The 6971-nt window shown below is 34.6% G+C and overlaps 2 pseudogenes; one reads left to right on the top strand and one right to left on the bottom strand.

The window, feature by feature from the left end:
• Positions 1-27: 27 nt before the first annotated feature.
• On the bottom strand, positions 28-2455 carry LOC116405929 (annotated as a pseudogene).
• A 120-nt stretch (positions 2456-2575) lies between these two features.
• Positions 2576-6926, top strand: LOC116401675 (annotated as a pseudogene).
• Positions 6927-6971: the final 45 nt, after the last annotated feature.

The raw sequence follows: 6971 nt of genomic DNA, 5'->3' as shown, positions 1-6971 counted from the left end.
ATAATACATACATTCATAATTACGTACCGCCATGGAAAAACGATGCATAAGACAATCCACGAGAAGTACAGGTTTCACGATCCCCAAAAGGATTCCCCTCATCCCACAAATGGCTGGATGATTATCAGAAGAAGGTTTCCCAAGTTCCCTATGTATGTTTGTATGATATATATTAATTCACTAATTAATCCATTCTTAAGACGACTATATATCTCACTCACCAGTAGCAGATGAAGCAACGATAAGGCCTTCAAGATATGGCTTTGGTTTCAAAATTTTCACAATTGTCCATCCCAACATTCCTCCAAATAAGAACGTAAATCCAATATTCACAGGCATGAACCACCTATATATACATCAACATTAAATAGCTTCATATATTATATTAAATTTAACAAAAGGAAAAGTTTATTAACTTACAATGAAATAATGTCCTGAAAGGTGACCGTTTTGGACAAATTTGCAAACATGAGACAAGGGTGAAAACAGCAAACACAATCTGCACATGCAGTAATAACAAAACAATTAATCAGAATATATATACATACATATATACAATGGAATGAGTTAATATAGAATGAAATAATAATAATGATACCTTATTAAGAGACTTTGTAGCATGGGGAGGAAGAATGTTGCAATAATCAGTGGCTAAGAAAGCTCCCAATAAAGAAATAAGGAGGAGTTGTATATTGGGCATGGATGCCACCTCCAATAAAGACAACAACCCCATCTCTAATTCCTTAACCTACCTTAATTCCTTCCATTCAAAATATATAAAACACAATACAAAGTTAGTTTTTAATTTACTTGATTCCTACAGATTTCTAAATGTTTAATAAATTTATAAAGTATATATCAATTATATTGTCCTGAAAGTTGATATGTCGTTATTGATACTTTTAACAAACTGAGATATGAACATTTTTGTCAATTAGTGCCTAGAATCTATTGAGTTGTTTAGAATCACTTCTCACATTATCATAATAGATTTGGAGTTAAAGTTTTTAATTAAAACTCATGAACTAGCTAGGTTGAAGAAAAAAGATTTTACAGCCCCCTAGTTTGATTTAATTTGTTATATATATTTATTTGTCATACATGTCTATATGTATGTATATGTGGAAAGGAATTAATTATTATACAAAAAGGGCCCAGCGAAGCCACCATGTGAAAAACGCGGTCCCTACTCCCTATATTATTGTGATATTTTTGTAAAAAAGAAAACTTTATTGAAAGATTGAGGAAACCATCTTTTTTTTTTGTTTTATATTTCAAAATATCAGGATTGTAAGAACTTTTAATTTTGTTTTTCTCACCATTAAAGAGTTTCTCTAAGTGAAATGCATCTAGAGAGTTAGTTTTTCTGTTAAAGATTTGAAATTGAAGCCAACTCTTCTCCGATCAAATTTGCTACGAGAATCTTTGTTAGGATTTATGTGTTCTAAAGTTTTATTTGATTTGAGATCATACAAAAACGTTGACTTTTTTTAATTAATACACAAATTAATATTGCATAATCAATGAACGAAGGCAAAGTTGCTATGAAATCATACTATGTAAGCATTATATAGTTCAATTTCGACGATGGACTTGTGATAAATCCTTGGAAGAATTAGATCAATTGGAAAAGAATCTTGGAATGGAAAAAAAATAAATTTTCTCAAAGGATGCTATACTTTTAAAATATGAAACAAGAAAGGTACTATTTTTGTTAATTTTCTAATTATCTTTCTAACTTTGGTTAACTTACGAATTTAGCTATCAACGTTGAGGCTCTTCATATCATCTATTAGACTTTAAAGTTCATCAACTATTAGATACAAAATTTCCTTGAAAAACAATCATAAAAGAAAGAATTATAAGTTTATCCAGCTGAACTGAAGAACAGTTTTTGTTAAAAATCTCCCAAATTAGGTCTGCTTGGAATATTAACATTAGAAGAAAAAAGAAATGTAATTTTGTATATAAGATCTTTGGTATTTAAAAGAAATGACTTACAATTTCACATACCTTGAATATTAGAGTAGATTTGAATATGAAAAAGAAAAGAAGTAATTAACTAAGCAGAGTGGATTTGGTTTTCTTTTTTCAAGATAAGAAAAGTTTGAATTAATGTGTAAACTAAGAAGAAGATGATGTTAATGATGGTTGAGCATTGAGTAGTAGGTGTGTATCAAAAAATAAAATAAAAACAGGAGAGGATGGGGGGTGGGGAATGCAGAAAATGGCGAACCTGGAGGGCGGAGAGGAGTAATAAAAAGAGGGGGAAAGGTAAGGAAGGCTCCGCCACCGGAACTGCAAAATGGATCACTATAAACTCAGACTTGTGACTTTTATGGCACACCCATAGCTGATAGCTCTTTCATTTGGGATTAAATGAACTCACAAAGCTAAAGCCGTCCCCGCTACAAAACAAAATGGACCCGCCCCACCTTTTTTTTCTTATCTGTTACTCTATTAGAATGTGGTATGTGGAGGTCTCCCCTCCAAAACCTCTGGACATCTCATCGTCGTCTTTCCTTTGCAATTATTGTTCAGAAAAAAATGGCCCATTTAATTGGATGGACTTGGAGTGATAGTATAATTGGCGTTGGTGGCGTGCAGATCCGTTTATTTATCTGTGTAACCTTTGTTTTTTAGAGTTTTAACGTGCAGTTTTAAAATATTTGAATTGGAACCTCTCATCTCATTATTAAATAATCACACATGGATGGTGGGATCCATCGTCCCACCCATTGGGTCATCCAATTCAATAATGTTGAACTTCATCCCTCATTTTACACACCTTTGATTACTACTTCACTTTACTTTTCCAAAATTTATTCCTTTTCTTCTTTCTTCTTCTTCTTCTTCTTCTTCTTTCTTATGTCTGTTTTTTGTCTTTGCTTCTGCCTTTTATTGACTGGCGCCGCCGCGTCCGGTGGAGACGGCGGTTCCCACTCCAGGGATCTCGATAACACACCCACCTGGGCTGTTGCTGCTGTTTGCTTCTTTTTCGTTCTTATTTCCATTGTCTTGGAAAATGTTATTCACAAACTTGGAACGGTAATTCATTGACTTTTTTTATGTTATTTCTTTCTCGATTAGTTTTGATTTTCACTTGTCTCAACGAGGATATAATATTATATTTGTAAGCTTTTGGGTGTAAAAGTACGAGCAATACTTGTGTACTTTATTATTTTTTTATTAAATAAGAAAACAATTTCATAGCCCAAATCCACCCATTTGTTCTGTTGGCAATTAGGCCATTCATTTCTGATTGTATTTGTTGTTCCTCTAGTGGTTGACAAAAAAGCACAAGAGTTCTCTGTATGAAGCTCTGGAGAAGGTTAAGGCTGGTGGGTATTACAATATTCGTACATCAAACATTTAATCAAACTTTCTGAATACGAGAGAAAAAAGAAAAAAAACCAAGAGATGGCGATTGACATTCCATAAAATTTTTGCAGAGTTGATGATTTTGGGTTTCATCTCCCTGCTTCTGACTTTTGCTCAAGCATATATTGTCCAAATTTGTATTCCTCCGGCCATTGCAAACTCCATGTTGCCCTGTCGCCGTGAAGAGAAAAATGCCTCAACCGATGAAGACGAACATCACCGGAGACTACAATGGCTAATTCGAAGATCATTGGCTGGAGGTCACAATGTTGTCTCGTGTGAGGATGTAAGACCACTGTCTCATGCTTCTTACCCTTTGTTTTACAAACTTAAGTGTTGCTAAATAGTGGAAGGTCTATAACATTGCTCATTCTTTCAAACAGGGTAAGGTGTCTCTTATATCCATTGATGGATTGCATCAGTTGCATATTCTCATTTTCTTCTTAGCTGTGTTTCATGTGCTCTTTAGTGTTATCACAATGACACTTGGAAGGATAAAGGTAAAGTTATGTTTTGGTTTTATTTTAAGTCTTGCATGCAACTACTTGAATCAATTCTTTTCAATAGCTAAAGCGCTGTAAACAATACATAATATGTTACTACAGTTGGGCAATCAGTATTAGGGGCGATTGTGTTAATACATCGTTCTCCTTGCATAATATTTATATTGAATTGTTAGGCGTTCTTAAAAAGAAAGAACTTTTTATCTGTTGGGGAATGGCAAGCTTGCTAGAATTTCTTTAATTCAATTCAACTTAGCATATTATTGTGCTTTGCGTTGAATCCCATATAAAGCAAAATGCAGCATATGAGCCATGACTTAGAGTAAATCAGGAAAAATGACCAGTCTGACAATTGGTCTTAGTTATGTCAAGTAGTTAACTTTTGGGATCATTGCCGTGTGAATTTCGGCCTACTTTATCGCTTTGTTATTTACAGAAGTGTTTCTGCTCAGATTCGAGGCTGGAAGGAGTGGGAGCAGGAAACTTCAACGCATAACTATGAGTTTTTCAACGGTCTGTCATTTTACGCTTGTTGAACTGTGATTCTTTTATCTCATGGGTTCAAATCAGAGTTTATTTGTCAATTCCTTAGCATGAACTTTGTAGCTTCACATGTTTGTTGATCCAAAATTGGTTATTCTTCTTTGTACAGATCCTGCAAGATTTAGGCTTACTCACGAGACATCTTTTGTGAAAGCACACAGCTTTTGGACACGTCTTCCTTTTCTTCTATATTGTACGAGAAGTTTCTCTAAATTTCTATTAATGTCTATATTTGCCAAGATTTTCATTAACAATTATATGAATTTGAGAGCTTGACATTCCATCAACAAATAGAAATTTGAAGTCACCGGAGGGAAAATGAAATAACTCAGATTTGATTTTATGTTGCAGAGTTGCTTCTTCAGGCAATTTTATGGGTCTGTTAGTAAGGCTGATTACTTGACGCTACGCAATGGATTCATAACAGTGAGTTCTCATCTTCTCGATTGCAAAGCACTAGATTGATCGCAGCTTCAAATTTTTGAAAGTGATGTAATACTCTTGTAGGTTCATTTAGCACCTGGAAGTAAATTTAACTTCCAGAGATATATCAAAAGGTCATTAGAAGATGACTTCAAGGTAGTCGTCGGTGTGAGGTAATAATCTGTCATCTAAATTCTTTTAACTTGTTATGCCGATTCAACTTCTCTTTTTTAATGATTTTGTTGGCAGTCCTTTTCTATGGTCGTCATTTGTGATCTTCCTGCTCCTTAATTTATCTGGTAAGATAACTTTATTTTTAACTAATGATTTTGACTTCACGAACAGTTTGATAAGTTTGATTATAAAGAAGACTTTTTCATTTTTCAGGATGGCATACATTGTTCTGGGCATCATTTATCCCTCTGCTTGTAAGGAAAATCTCTTTCTTGAGGTGAAATTCACCAGATTGGCTAGTTAGTTATTATACGACGATGTCTGTTTTAACCTCACACAGATAATCTTAGCCGTTGGATCAAAACTTCAAGCCATTTTGACTAGAATGGCTCTTGAAATCTCTGAGAAACATGCAGTGGTCCAGGGAATTCCACTCGTGCAAGGATCCGACAAGTATTTCTGGTTCGGCCGCCCTCAACTGATTCTTCATCTCATGCATTTTTCTTTATTTCAGGTAACAGGAACTTCTCATATGTAGCACATAAGGTTAGGAGTTGTTACAGTTCAGACTATATCTAGAGAAAGGTGTGTTTTGGTGTTGATCTGATCATTTGTTCATTTGGTACATGCAGAATGCATTCCAGACCACCTATATTTTGTCTACACTGGTATTCTTCTTAACCATTATTTATATCAACCCCTTGACCAGGAATTAAGTTTTATTTATGGTTCATGAACTTTGAGAAGTTTCTTATTAACATTACAGTCTTAATTAGTCATGTTTAAAGGCACATACAATGTGAATATAAATAACTATCTGATGAGACAATAATGAAGGTGACAATCAAAACATACTCTCTTTTGACTCTATACAATTACAAGTTTGTGTAATGCATAAGCTACAATAAACGATGTGGTTGCTTGTGCAGTATTCTTTTGGCCTGAATTCTTGCTTCTTTGATGGTCACATCCTTACAATTATAAAAGTTGGTTTAGGGTAAGTTAGTCTTTCTTCATGAACGCTTCAATTATCTTGTCTTCTATAAAGAGCTTTTTTACCACAAGGTTTGGATCTGCTTATGGTTTCGTAGGGTAGTAGCATTATTTCTATGCAGCTATGTTACGCTTCAATATACGCCCTTGTAAATCAGGTATATACGTTATCTTCTCTTCTTCTATTCTTTCCAACTCAATCATACTGTTATGAGGCATAAGGTTGGTCGCATGATGGCGTTTACGGGTTAATGCAGATGGGTTCAGGTATGAAGAGTCCATCTTTGATGAACAGACATCAAAGGCACTCATGAAATGGCAGGAAACGGCCAAGAAGAAGCGGGCTAAACGAGCCTCAGCAACTAAAACCCTCGGAGGTAGTTCAAATGCTTCACCTCTACACTCATTGCGACGGTTTAAAACTACAGGACACTCCATACGTGTGCCTACGTATGAGGACCTTGAGTCATCTGATTACGAGGGGGATCCATTAGCAACACCTACACAAGCGTCAACAAGTGAATCGATTAATGTTGATGTAAAAGATGGAGATGAAATACAACAAATCGCTGAAACAGAGCAACCCCACAGTACAATTCAAACTAAAGAAGGAGATGAGTTCTCATTTATAAAGCCTGCAACACTAGGATAAATAAGCTTGGTGGCCATAGCTGAGAGTTTGTAGAGGTGTTGAGAATTTGTTTGCACATATGATCTAGTTTTGATTGGGATCACCACTAAGAAAATAAAAAGAAAATATGAATGTACCATAAAGCATCAAGTCTTGGTTTGGTAGGAAAGTTGCAAATGTTGAATTGTTGTCATTTTATGAAGAATATGTATGTATAGAGAAGAAAAGAAAGACATATTTACATGATTTTATATAATGGAGGTATTTAGCAGTAGCAACTTCTAAACTGCCTTTTTAATCTTGTGGGCATTGTAGTAGATCAC

The sequence above is a fragment of the Cucumis sativus genome, unplaced genomic scaffold, assembly GCF_000004075.3.
Source record: "Cucumis sativus cultivar 9930 unplaced genomic scaffold, Cucumber_9930_V3 scaffold46, whole genome shotgun sequence".
Classification (NCBI taxonomy): Eukaryota; Viridiplantae; Streptophyta; class Magnoliopsida; order Cucurbitales; family Cucurbitaceae; genus Cucumis; species Cucumis sativus.
The sequence above is the reverse complement of the archived record's forward strand: the minus strand, read 5'-3'. Positions and strand labels throughout refer to the sequence as shown.